General features: G+C 42.7%; 1 protein-coding gene across 6 annotated transcripts in view; it reads right to left on the bottom strand.

The window, feature by feature from the left end:
- The window catches only part of RERE (arginine-glutamic acid dipeptide repeats), a 424,018-nt gene that overhangs the window by 298,952 nt on the left and 111,530 nt on the right, over positions 1-13,536 (bottom strand). Inside the window, exon 1 of one of the 6 annotated variants that reach the window (XM_078452471.2) lies at positions 5,844-6,227. The exons of 3 other annotated variants lie outside the window; for them this stretch is intronic. The gene's annotated coding sequence lies outside the window, so the exon portion shown is untranslated. Of the gene's footprint in view, positions 1-5,125; positions 5,222-5,843; positions 6,228-13,536 lie in introns of those variants that run through there. 2 more of the 6 variants (XM_078452473.2, XM_078452472.2) reach the window with 2 other exon arrangements.

The raw sequence follows: 13,536 nt of genomic DNA, 5'->3' as shown, positions 1-13,536 counted from the left end.
CTGCTGAGGTTCCAAACCAGCAGAGACTTGAATATACCACTGTTTCCAACCAGCTATTTTTAAATTATTAGTAGATAATCTGGTGAGCTTGCAGTAAATACAGCTGTGAACACAGCAGCACACACCATCTGGAGGCTTTTGACTTAAACAATCTTTCAGATGCACAGTATATTCACGCTATTTTGTTCCTTTGAAGCCCAGTCATATATAAGCTGACCCTTTTTTTAAAACCACAACTACAAAAGCTCATTCAGTTTACGGAAAACAAGACAAGAGAAACAGATCTAATTGTTCAATTTTGGAACCAAGTGATTATTTCAAATCTTTGCTGGCATAAATACTTTAAATTTTGTAAAGAATTTCCCATACTTTAAAGAGTTTTTAACTCTTCCTAGGTACTTCTAACTAATCCTCTGAAATTAAGATGTTTTCTACTTTCTGAAGTGATTCACATCCATTACCTCATTTTATCCCCAAACCTGAATACAACTGTCACATTAATCATCATAAAATCCTACCTACAGAATGCCATTGCCATTAACCTCTTTAAAACATCAACCAATGACTGTGATTAACCTGCGGCCTCTTCCAGCCACCTTCTGGCACCTCCTTCTCTCACTGCCAAACTCCTCCACATTTTCTGAGCAAAGGCAAACTAGTTTCACTTCAACACTGGCCATCCTCTCTACCTCCTGGGCGTTCTGCTGTCACCAAACTGTCAAAGGTTCCACTGACTCCTGCATAGTTTTCCTGGTTCTCATTCTCTAGTCCAGGACCTAGAACACGCACGTGTCCTGTCACCGCCCACTTAGAAGCACTTTTCGTCTGTACCTTTCAGACCTCCTTCTCTCAAGTTGTTCTTCCATTTCTTCCTCTTGCCAGCATGTTGGCTCTTCTTTTCTAGTAACTATACGTGCACGCATGACCTCAGCACTAGCTCCTACGTGAGATTCAGTGAGTGCTCTCTGGTTTGCATAGATACATCTCAAAGCCATGTGAGCCACATCTGTGGGGGAGAGGGCCAGGGAGGCCCTTTAACAAAGGTCACCTCTCCTAGGATGAGAGTTGGTCAAATTAAGAATAGAGTCAGGGTTTGGCTTGGAATCCTGGCCTCCCCACGCACTAGCTGAGAGGCCTTGGTCAAACTGCTTAATCTATCAACTTCAGCTACCTAGTATGCACCTAAGAGGAATTTAAACCTGCGAAGATTAAATAATGTATGCAAAGACAGAACAATACTAAGGAAATGAAGTTATTATTCATAATTCCATCATCTAAAGATTAGCACTGTTATCATTTGGTCTGTTTCTAACCTTTTTTCTTAACCTCTGTGAATACATTTGGCTGTACACAGAGTTTGGAATCACGATGCATAAACAGTTTGGCTTCTATGGCTTTCTACAGGGATTTACATTAAGGCTTCTTCATATCATGATGATGTTTTTTTAATTTTAAAGAGAGTGAGCAAGTGGGGGAGGGGGCAGGAGAAGAAGAAGGAGAGAGAGGAAGAAAGAGGGAAAGGGGAAGGGAGGGAGGGGGAGAGAGAGAGAGGGAAAGAGGGAGAGGAGGGGAGAGAGGGAGAGGGAGGGGGAGGGAGGGAGAGAGAGGGAGAGAGAGGGAGAGGGAGGGAGAGGGAGGGAGAGGGAGGGAGAGGGAGGGAGAGGGAGGGAGAGGGAGGGAGAGGGAGGGAGAGGGAGAGAGAGGGGGAGAGAGAGAGAGAGGGTGGGGGGAGGGAGAGATCTCAAGCAGGCTCCACTCTCAGGACCCTGGGGTCATGACCTGGGCCAAAATCAAGAGTCGGATGCTCAACTCATGGTTGCATAATATTTCCTTTTATGAATGGGCATAAGTCAACATTCGTCTTCTACTGTTGAACACTTAAACTGACAAATCACAATCTTTAAAGTTTTTGCTGTCCCATTTTTTTCCTTTACCAAAAAAAGTCTGTTCTGCCTTTATTCCACCTGCAAGCTAATACACCATCTAGTTGTATGAGACACATTTTATCAAGAAAGAAAACTGGTGCTTTAAAGGGTGATGTTAAACTTCCCATATTCAGCTTCTAAAAATCACTACCATGACCAAAAGTTCTATCTTTGCACGGAATCCTCATGTTCCCTTTAATTTGTATTGTCTTCCTCCATTGGAATGTAAGTGCTCTAAGGGGCTTCGTTCTTTTTTGTTTAGCAACTAAAACAGTACCTAGAGCAGAATTAGTGCTCACTATATTAAGTATTAGCTGTTATTATGTGCCAGGCATATTCCTAAGAATTTTGCACAACCCTCTGAAATAGACTGATCATTTTCCTCCTGGTCACAAAGAGGCTAAGTAACATATTATATAAGTCTCACAGTGAGTAAGCAGTAAAGCTCGGAACTGAACTCAGGCAGCCCAGCTATTAACCACCAAGCTGTACTTAAAAAATTGATTCATCAGACCAGCAGAGCTCCACGTATAGCATTAAACATTGAGTACAACTACGCTTTTTCTGCTAATTAAATGCCAACATTATTGTTTTATTTCCATTACAAATATATATCATCTATATCAAGGATTTTTGAATAGATTTTGGAGGGCACTTCTATGACCCTAATCACCATTAATAAATTTGGATTCAAAAAATATGGTCTCAAAAAAAATGAATTTACGAATGAACTTTTGAAATAACCTGTTTAGATCTAGGATACTTCCATTTTTCCCTGGATTCGGCAGTTGCTGTTGTCAATCTAAACATTTTCATTTCTTTTAATTAAAGAAAACATTTTCTAGATAGGCTAACTGAAATTAGCATATTTTTTAGAAAATGCTGCACTCTCTTTCCTCATTCCAGGTAATTTTGAGAAGGACCCATTTCTCCAAAGGGTTAAAAAATACTTCCGCCTACGCCAACCTCCCTTCCCCAGCTCCAGCAGTCCTCCCAACAACACATCTCCTTGTTCCACTATCAGTAACTGGGGCTCTGGAAAAGGCTCTATGTATAAACAGATTTCAGTCCATTTTGCTTGTGGCTTTTGCTCCTTTTTAAGAAACACAGGGAACAGTCTTAGAAGCCTGTGATGGTGAGTATTTCCTCAAGACAGAGGCAGACAGTAAGGAGACCAGACCACTGAGAAAAAAAAATGTGTCATGCACATCGAAATCTATTTTATGACCAGAAAAGGCTGGCTTTGTCACAGTCCTATATTCTAACACTCAAAGCTACTCAATCTGAAATAATTACCAATAACGTGGAGCCAAAAACTCATTTTAAAATTTAAAGGTGGTCACACGTGTCCCTGGACAGACATTTCTAAACCCTTCTATTAATTACCCAGTTCTTGGCCAAGCTGCTGTTAGTCAATGGCTCCCTCAGTCCATTGGTTACAATGTAAGAAGAGGTAAGAGACAGGGAGAAACAGTTTAGCCATGTTATTACTGTTTTACAAACTAACCCCAGAATAGCAAATAAAAACCAGGTAGGGGTGGCTGGGTGGGTGGGTGGGTGGGGGTGGGGGTGTGTGTGTGTGTGTGAGTGGGGGGGGGGGGGGGGGGAGAAAGAGAGAGAGACGGAGTTTCAAATACCGGCTTCCTATGTCATTTTAAAATGGATGGTTCCACTGGCTACTCAGACTACACAATTGCAAACAAAACCCTCTGACCTTGGAAAAGAATAGTAAATGTCATACCTACTAATAAATTACATGTTTTACCAATTTCCTCAAAACCCAAAATAGATCTCCAGCAAGTAAACTACTTCATGAGTAAACAAAAGCCTGTCTTGTTCTATCATTTGCTTAAAAGCAAGCATAGTGGCAAGGGGAGAGGGATCAAGGAACACAGCCAGACAAGTCCATAAAACCTCCGGTGTAAGATAAAACCACCCTGGAGGGGCGGCCAATGATTTCTGACCTAACAGCTGTACACAGTTGCAGTAATTGAAACGAAAAGCTCGTCTGCATAATACACAGGCAATTCCCTGACCCTTACTGACAGGGTGACACTCTTCACCTCCCCCATACACAATGTAAACAATAAACTGGCACACAGCTGAAGTTACCTGAATCTGGAATATGTATACATTCAAGCATTTCAGAAATAATCACAACCACGCGGACTGGAACGTATCCTATAGGAACACTGGCTATAAAAAAAAAAAACAAAAAAACATACACACACAAAGGAAGTGGTACATACATTACGTCAGCTCTCGCCTCAATTCATAAATGCAAAACCACAAAAAAACAAGACAAAAATTTAAATAGCCTCTTTCTGGAACCCTTCCTACAGTGAATGAATGTAGGTTAAGTCTTTAAATAAGTCCCTGAACACTACATTGAGGCATCGCCTTCACCAGCCAGGGGAAGGAAAAGTGTAACCTTAGTCAATTCTATCTCGCAACCAGATCAAATAACATTTCAAGCGCCGCCTGCCAAGCGCCAGGGCCTGCCAGAGTACAATGAGCACTCAAGTGCTCTGGCCTGAAAACCACCTTTCACTGGTCCCAGAGATCTTTATAAAATACTTTAAACACTACTAAATTACAGAGTTGAAAAAAAACAAATACAAGCTTCTAACTGCTGCTCCCACACTATTGTCAAGTTTCTGTTAAGTCTCTAAAATGTCTGCCTTGTGTTATTTTATTAGGCAATGTAAATATTCAGAAAGGCAAGTGCCTCTTAGAGCTCAAATCTAACACATGCATAAAAATGTGGACTTGGTTGTGCATCTGGAAATAATTGCCCACAGATCAACAGGCTTACATGGGATATTGTTCCCATCTGTAAGGTTTCAAATCATGTCTACTTTAAATGTGGAGTTCCTAGCCAGAAATACAGAGGAAGGGAAGGAGGGGGAAGGAGGGGGAAGGGGGGGAAGGAGAGGAAGGAGGGGGAAGGAGGGGAAGGGAGAGAAGGGGGGGAAGGAAGGAAGGAAGGAAGGAAGGAAGGAAGGAAGGGAGGGAGGGAGGGAGGGAGGGAGGGAGAGAGAGAGGAGAAAACCTCAATATAGTAATTTTGGCACAGAATTTTATGGACTTTGTAAACTCTGTCCTGAAACATTAATTTAGGGTCTCAATCTGAAAGCACACAAACACAATTTCAAAGGGAAAAATTAATTTCTGCTGACCCCCCACATTAATTCACATACCATTTTTTTTTAAATTTCCGTATGGCTGAGAGGAGGCCTCCTGCCAAACAATGCCCCAAGGAGAGCAGGCACACGTGCCCCAGGAAAGCCTAAAAACTGAGAGTAAGACAAAGTAACACAAGTCTCAGCAAACAGAAAGTGGTCAAGCAGGTCTCCCCAGAGCTTCCAGGAGAGCCAAGTAAACAAGGGGAAGGGGCGGGAAGCCAGCTCCTCAAACCGAAACAATTTTAACAATTTAAATTTAAAGCCATCTTTTTCAAAACTATGTCTGCATTTTAGCTAGTCTGGCAAAACGTTAGTGTTCTGGTCCCAGAAACAAATTGTATTTGTCACTTATGTAGCCCAAAATTATTTATAATCAGGTCCATCAAATTCATTATATTCTTACACTGAAAATTACTCCACAAGTTTCTCATCAGTGACTACTGGATAACACTTTGCTCATCTTCAATTAACACTTTCCTCACAGAAAAGACAAAAACATACACAGACACGTCTTTTTAAAATAGTGTTTTCTCTGCCCTAAATGGTGTTTCTCAATTGGTTTATTTAATTGGGATCTCTAGAGTTTCAGCGATTAAAAAAAACAGTAAGCCCAACAAAAATGCCATGGGACACAGCAAATACCGATTCCTGATTCCTGGAAAGCCATCATCGTTCTTAACACCGGAGTGGTTCATCTTTGCAGGGTTAGCTACAACACTCTCGGTACACCCACCTCCGAGAGCCCCTGTGCCCACACTTGTCCAACTTCCTGGCCCGCGACCCGCGTCCCCCTTGCAGCGCGAGGAGCTGGCCACTTGCCTGCGGCCGGTCTCGGCAGGAGCTGAGCCCGCAGGCCTCGTCCTCCTCCGGCGCAGGGCCCCGCAAACTCAGGCCCGCGGGCAGGGGCGGGGCGGGCAGGGACTCGGGGCGTGAAATGCACTTGCTAAACAAAAGGAGGCCCAGGCGGTCTCAGGACAGCGCTGCACGGGCTCATTTCCCCCCAGCTCGGTGGCTCCGGGAGGTGGCCGCACGGGGCCCCGCCCGCGGCTGGGGGGATGCGGCCGCTGCTCCGGCTCGCGATCCTTCAGCCCTGGCGGCTGGGCCAACACTGCCACATGCCAGTGACCCAGACGCCGGGAGAGAAAGAGCAGCCACCCCGCGGAGGCAGCGGCGGCGGCAGGAAAAACCCGAGCTGGATCCCGGACTGCTCCGCGCGCGCCCTTGCCTGCTGCCGCCGCCGCCGCGAGCGCGAGCGCGGGCGCGGGCGCGGGCGCGCGCACACACAAAAGCCACCGACTGCAATTTTATCTCCTTCCTAGCTTGGCCAGCCTCCCCTCTCCGCTCGTCCTCCGCCCCTCCCGACAGCCGGAACTGGGAGGCTGCGTGATTGATGGCAGCTCTTAATAGCGTGGTCAGCTAGAAAATGCATCTGCAAGCAAGATATTAAAGAGGCAGCGCATCCCCGTGAGTGATCAGCAGTTCACACATCCTAGAGCTGCCTCTGCTTCTGCCAGGAATATTAATGCCAACCACCTCTGACGTCTAACAAATGCAGATGAAATAACCAACAATCACAGGCATGCAGAACATTTGTTTCAAAGATGCACAGGAGAAAGAAGCATTGTTTGGTGTCAACATTTCTGACCCCAATTTTCCTTACAGGCTTTAGGAATTCTAAGTCATTTGTTTAAAACTCTCTTCTCTCCAATCCTTTTTCACCAAGAAAACAAAGTTCCCTCTGCTAGACAAGGCATTTCTTCAATTAGGCTTGACTGAAATCCACCTAATAAGGAAGCAAAACAAATGCATATTCTTGGCCATGTGGCCTTAAATAAACGTATAACCCACCCCAGATGCCTCATTAATTCCGTTGTTATGTGCATCTAAACAGAATTACCCACTGTTAATTTCAAGTTAGTTTCCTCCCCACTCCTAATCTGGTAAACATACACCTTCCTTCTAAAATTTATTAACATTAAACTACATTTATGGTAGTTAATGGTCAAGACCATTTTTGTCTCAAATAAGACAGTCCATAGCAAATTCTTAAAAACACGTTCCCACAGCATATGAATTTAAAGTATTAAAAGTATTAAACTCACTGTCAACTCAAATTTGCAAGTTATAAGCTCAAAATTTAAAATGATCTCTTTGGGTATCTTTAATAGTATACCTTTTGCCTTCCAGGCAAGTTTCACTGGAATCGGAAATAGCTTCCTAAAGGTTATTTGACTTTCCAAAGCCCAATAAAGTCACTGAATTATTAGGTACCTTCTTACCAATAGTCAGAGATTGAGACAAAATGGTAAGACCAAAGTCTCTCAAAGGGGGCAAGAGGAGGCTGCATAGAGAGAACCCGGGGGTCCTGCCTTGCTGGCACAGATAACCAAAGTGATATGCCCGTTTGCTATTTAAGCATCATTCTGTTGATTTCTCTTAAAGAAAAATCAAGTTATTCTACAGGAGACAGAAACAGCACCTAGAACCACTAACACCGTCCACATACTGAGAGCAAGAACTGATGAAGCATGATACCTCTACTGCCCTGAAAGGTGGCTGTGATCATACAAATCAGAGGTGGTCTACACAGCACAAGCGTGGCTCTACTACAAGCCCCACTAAACACCCTCCATTCCTCACTGAGACCATGGGGGGGCGGGGGGCTGCGGATGAAAATCTGCTTCATAACCAAGGTGCTCTGAGATCACTCCATACATGTCAGCCATGAAATCGACCCTGAAGCCTAGCTACAAAAGCCACTCCTGTACTCAGACCCACTTCCAATTTTCTAACCAGCTAGATCTAGACACAAACAGGGCCTGGAGAGGGTTGTTTTTCCTGCAGACCCTTTAAAAAACCGCTGGGTTACACCGAGCTGTAAAGGGCTGGTGAGAACAACCTGAGTTCATACTGTACCTAGTCTGTCAGGGATTCTAAATGCTTTGACTGCACTTCATGATACTTCTGTTCTTTTGTCCTTGTGTCGCATCCCCTCCCCGTCCCCCACCTCTCATTATGCCAGCCTTTCAAATTCCCCAAGGTACCACGATTTCCACCACACACCATGACTGCTTCTTCCCAGTAGAGCACGAGATTCTCCCTGCTCCCCACCACAGACACACAGTTTAAAGCCTACTCCTCCTTCAAACCTCAGGTCAAACATCACTTTGCCAGAGAAGCTTCCCTTGAGGCCCTACTCTAGGTCAACTTCCTTTGTTCTAAGTTCCCGGAGAACTGTGTTCCTCTCCTGAAGAGCACATCTCCGTTTCTAATTCATTGGTGTGATTTTCTGATTAATGTTCGTAGACCCCTCTAGACCGCAAGTTCCATTAGGGAAAGTTCTACATGTTTGCTCATTATCAAATACCGGAGTGTTGAGCATACAGATTTGTGGGATGAATAAGTGAACTGAGAGCAACAATCCCGTTTTACTCATTTTGCATATTCTCTGCATAGTTCTTGGCTCAAAGAAGCCTCTCACAGATAAGTAGCATCTCTACAACAAATAGGAGTTCTTTTATTAACCTTGAAAAGTCTGGTAAAAGGAAGATTTTGATCCCTGCTTTATATAGAGAGATATAAATAATTGTGTCCGAGGTAACTCATTAAAAACATTGAGACCCTAACCAGGGTGCCATTTGAAAGGTACACTTTTTTTTTTTTAAAGAGTTAATGAGGTACAGAAGCCATCATTAATTTATTCAAGCCAAATTCTTTCTCTACTTATCTGGCATTTAGGAAAGAAGCAAACAGCAGTGGGTATGCTGGATACATTACTAAATCTCATATACAGAGAGCAATATAAACAGAATGTAAAAACGTGAAAGCACACAGTACACTGGTTTGTCTTGATGCTTCTCTGATGCAGAAGCAAAATTCTGCTGGGGCAGCGAGATAATCCTCACCTCTCTTTCACACTGAACTTTTCTTTCTTTTCATTTTTTTTCTGTCTCTAAAAGACCTCTATTTCCCTGACATGAAAGCCTTCCTAGGAGTTCTTTTGACCTGAGGACTGCCAGTCAGTGACAGAACGTTACAAAATCACCCTCTCCAACTCCTCAAACGAGTATTCATTTTAAACCCTCTTATAAATTAGGAGATCTATAGATGAAAAATGGGAGTTACTACAATAAGAATAACAATTTCTCACAAGTTGTGCATAGAAGCACCTGAAAAGGTGCAAGAAAGAATGTGTGAGATGAATTAGAAGTATTAGATATACCCCACCCTCATCTCCAAATTAATCCTCATTGTTATTTTCAACATTCCACACGGCCCTCCTTGGTTCCCACAAGATTTCGCCCTGGCCTTCTCTTTTTTGTTCCTTTTGTCCTGAGATCCATTCCATGTGAATTCCAGCTCCATGTTTTAGAACACCCTGCATTTATCAAAACAACCCTGTCAAGTTGAGTACCATTAACAGATAATGAGAGGAGACAACAGATGTGGTTAGAAGCAAAGCACTCCATATTCTACAGGCCTCAGCATGCAGCCAAGTGAGCTGACATCTGACTTTACCCTAACAGTTATAATTAAATAGAAAGTCTAGTTAAACTAACATTAGAGCCATGACCGGAACGGTACACAGGGGAAATGGAAAGTATGACCTTGGCACCAGCTGAACAGGGCCCAGGCCACTCCTGACCCTAAACTTCCAACAACTATACTGCATTTACTCTTTCTGCCACTCTGTTTCTGTCACAGCCACCAAGACTCTGGGCCACCTCTTCTAAAGAAAGTGGTTTGGGACTACTCCCCAAGACCACCAAAAGGAGACGGAGACTGCAATTTTTACATGAAAGTTTAAAGGTAACATTCATCTAACAAAAACTATGAGATCTGCCTAGATTCTATCAAGCCAACATGCGTTTCTACAGCATTATCTAGTAATATCATTCACATCAAACAATTTAGCTCACCCCAGTGTCAAAATGTCAAAAAAAAAAAAAAAAAAAAAAAGTCAATCAAGCAAACACTGAGTGACTCAAGGGTTAGTTGAGTATGGTTAGCTTTGTTTGCAGAGTGTCCTAGGACAGGTAGGTTTGTATTACTGTACAGAATATAAAGTTATAATTTCAAGCAAACCATCTCCTTCTTTTCCTTTTCCAAGTCACAAAGTGGCACCCCCTAACAAAATCTCTAGAGTTAAAATACACACACACACACACACACACACACACACACACAGTTCTTTTTGAAGCTTTTTTGAATGTTTTTAAATTACTAGAGTAATACCTGTTCCTCCAGGAAATCCAAACAATTCCATTCAACAAGCTGAAGCGAGGCTCTCCTTGACAACACATGGACACAAACACACACAAATACTTAAAAACACATACATTTATGTGTCTGGGGTTCGCTCTATTTTTGATTCATGAAAATGAAATCTACCGTCCATGCCACATAGCAACTCGCTTCTCTCACTTCACAGCAGCACACAATTGTGCAGTGTGGGAGGGCCACAGTTAACAGGTCCCTAATCGCTACAACAAACTTCGATATGCATCTTTTTGCATGTATGTGAGTACTTCTATACTGAAGAACTCTCTAGTTCAATAAGTATGCAATTTTTATTATTTATTTTTATTCGTTTTAACGTTTATTTCTGAGAGGAGAGAGAAACAGGGCACGAGCAGGTGAGGGGCAGAGAGAGGGGGAGACACAAACTCCGAAGCAGGCTCCAGGCTCTGAGCTGTCAGCACGAGCCTGACGTGGGGCTCGAACCCACCAACCATGAGATCACGCCCTGAGCCGGAGTCTGACGGTCAGTCAACTGACTGAGCCACCCAGGCGCCCCAAGTATGCACTTTTTAGTTAAAGAGAATGAACCAACCTGCCCTCCAAAAAACCGGACCAATTGATACTCTTCCCAACAACAGCCGTTTCCATACCGGCATTTCTAGTGGTTTGAGTTTGACATTACGCACTCCCCCGGGTCTTTCTCTACCCATTCTCTATTTCTTTCCATGACTCCTCCTAACTATAGGTAGTTAATATCTAGCCTCTTCTTTTTATTTTTTAAGTTTATTTATTTATTTTGAGACAGAGAGAGAGAACGGGGGAGGAGCGGGGGGAGGGGGGGAGGGAGAGGGAGAGAGAGAGAGAGAGAGAGAGAGAGAGAGAGAATATGAATCCCAAGCAGGCTCCACACTACCAGCGTGGAGCCCAATGTGGGGCTCCAACACATGAACCATGAGATCACAACCTAAGCCAAAATCAAGAGTCAGATGCTTAACCAACCGAGCCACCCCGGCGCCCCAATGTCTACCCTCTTCTTAATCACACTCTGGCAACTCTCATGAGCGAAAAGATGTACTCTCAAGCTGTTTTTGTGTTACTGACTGCAAAATTTTATTTTTCCAGCCCTGGGCTTGCTTCTTAGCAACAGGTCCACATTCCAAATGCCCTCTGGGTTCCACCACACACTTTCAAATCATACTAAACCAAATCAAAATGTTCTTTCCCACAAGTCCTGGTTTCCCAACAAAATCCTTACTTCACAAGTACTCTTACTGCCCTGGTTAAGCATTAATAGCATGCCCTTTTTTCTTTTTTTTAAATTTTTTTTTAATGTTTATTTATTTTTGAGACAGAGGGAGACAGAGCATGAACAAGGGAGAGTCAGAGAGAGAGGGAGACACAGAATCTGAAGCAGGTTCCAGGCTCTGAGCTGTCAGCACAGAGCCCGATGAGGGGCTCGAACTCACGGACTGTGAGATCATGACCTGAGCCGAAGTCGGATGCTTAACCGACTGAGCCACCCAGGCGCCCCCCCTTTTTCTTTTTTTTAAAGGAAATTATGATTTATATTCTGAAATGTATGTGATATCAGAATTAGTACATTGAACATAAAATACTTCTCAGTTTTTAGCACTACTGAATGACACACTATTTTACTAATAGGTAACTATTGGGGCACATGGCTCAGTCGGTGGAACGTGCAACTACGTTGGGTGTAGAGACTGCTTTAAAAACCAAAATCTTAAAAAAAAAAACTGCAATAATAAAAAAATAATAGGTAACCATCATCTAACCCAGAGTTTGCAAGTCTTATGCAAATCAAGGTCCAGTATTTACTAATATGAATTTTTAAAATAACTCTCCTACCCAATTACCTATCCATTTATTTATCACATCACTTTCTATTCAGCCAACATTTCATGATCAACTCACATAGTTTCTTTGTAGATAAAAGTGCTGAAAAACAGATATATAAAAACTTGTATCAAGTTGGTGATGATAATTATATCCACAGAGAACCAGGAGCATATTTTGCATTAATTAGGCAAATACTCCAAATTATTAGGGGAAAGTGAGCTCTTATGTCTTTAATGCCAGAATCTTTTACATTTACTTACATTTACGTTTACTTACATTTACCTTTATTTACTCTTCTACGTTTAAGAATAAAACTTATGAGGGGCACCTGGATGGCTCTGTCTGTTAAGCATCCAACTTTGGCTCAGGTCATGATCTCACGGTTTATGAGTGGGAGCTCCACATTGGCTCTGTGCTGACAGCTCAGAGCCTGCAGCCTGTTTCAAATTCAGTGTCTCCCTCTCTCTGCCCCTGCTTGTGCACGCTTTCTCTGTCTCTCTCTCTCTCTCTCTCTCTCTCTCTCTCTCTCTCAAAAATAAACATTAAAAAAAAAAAAGAGGTTAGATCTCTTGTTAAGTGTTCTTACTGCCATAAAATAAAAACTTTAAAAAAAGAATCAAACTTATGAGTTAATTTCGACCTAGGTACTGTTTGAATCTATGTGATATGCTCTTAAAAAATAACTAGAAATAACATCAGATTCTAAAAATCAAAGAAGCTAAACTTTAGTGAAACTATAAAGAACACATTCTCCAAAATTAAATATATAGGGACAACATTAAATAAGGTTGGGTGCTAATTACAACTTCCCTTTTTGTTTTACACTTACCATAGTCCCAAACAACTATTTGAGTGATAAACTGCTAATAAGTATTTAAATAAGTTACTTCAGCAAGTGCAAACGTTATCAACATCATTAAAACATCTTCACGGGGCAGGGGGCAGGGGGCGGGGGGGGGGGGGGGGGGGGGCAGGGCGGGCAAAGCTTGCAGCGCCCAATCCCGCTTGAATAAGAACAGAGGGCACCAGGTCCAGGTAGGGCTCCCAGCAGACTCTTCCAACACAGTGAGTCAACAGACAAGCGTAGCCCTCTAATGCATGAAGGGTGTGAAATAAGCCTTCAAGAACTTGGGAGACAGAGAGACTTCTAAGACAGCACATGTTTAAAACACTCACAGACATTTTCATCTCTATTTTAAAACACACTAGTGATCTCAGATTGTATAGATGAAATCATAATGTTCCAATAAAGCAATACTTCAGAAGGGCAGAAACCTAGATAAGAAGAGAGATTTCTCATTATCACAGATTAAGAAAACAAAGAGTTT

The sequence above is a fragment of the Panthera onca genome, chromosome C1 (assembly GCF_046562875.1).
Source record: "Panthera onca isolate mPanOnc1 chromosome C1, mPanOnc1 haplotype 2, whole genome shotgun sequence".
NCBI classification, from domain to species: domain Eukaryota; kingdom Metazoa; phylum Chordata; class Mammalia; order Carnivora; family Felidae; genus Panthera; species Panthera onca.
The sequence above is the reverse complement of the archived record's forward strand: the minus strand, read 5'-3'. Positions and strand labels throughout refer to the sequence as shown.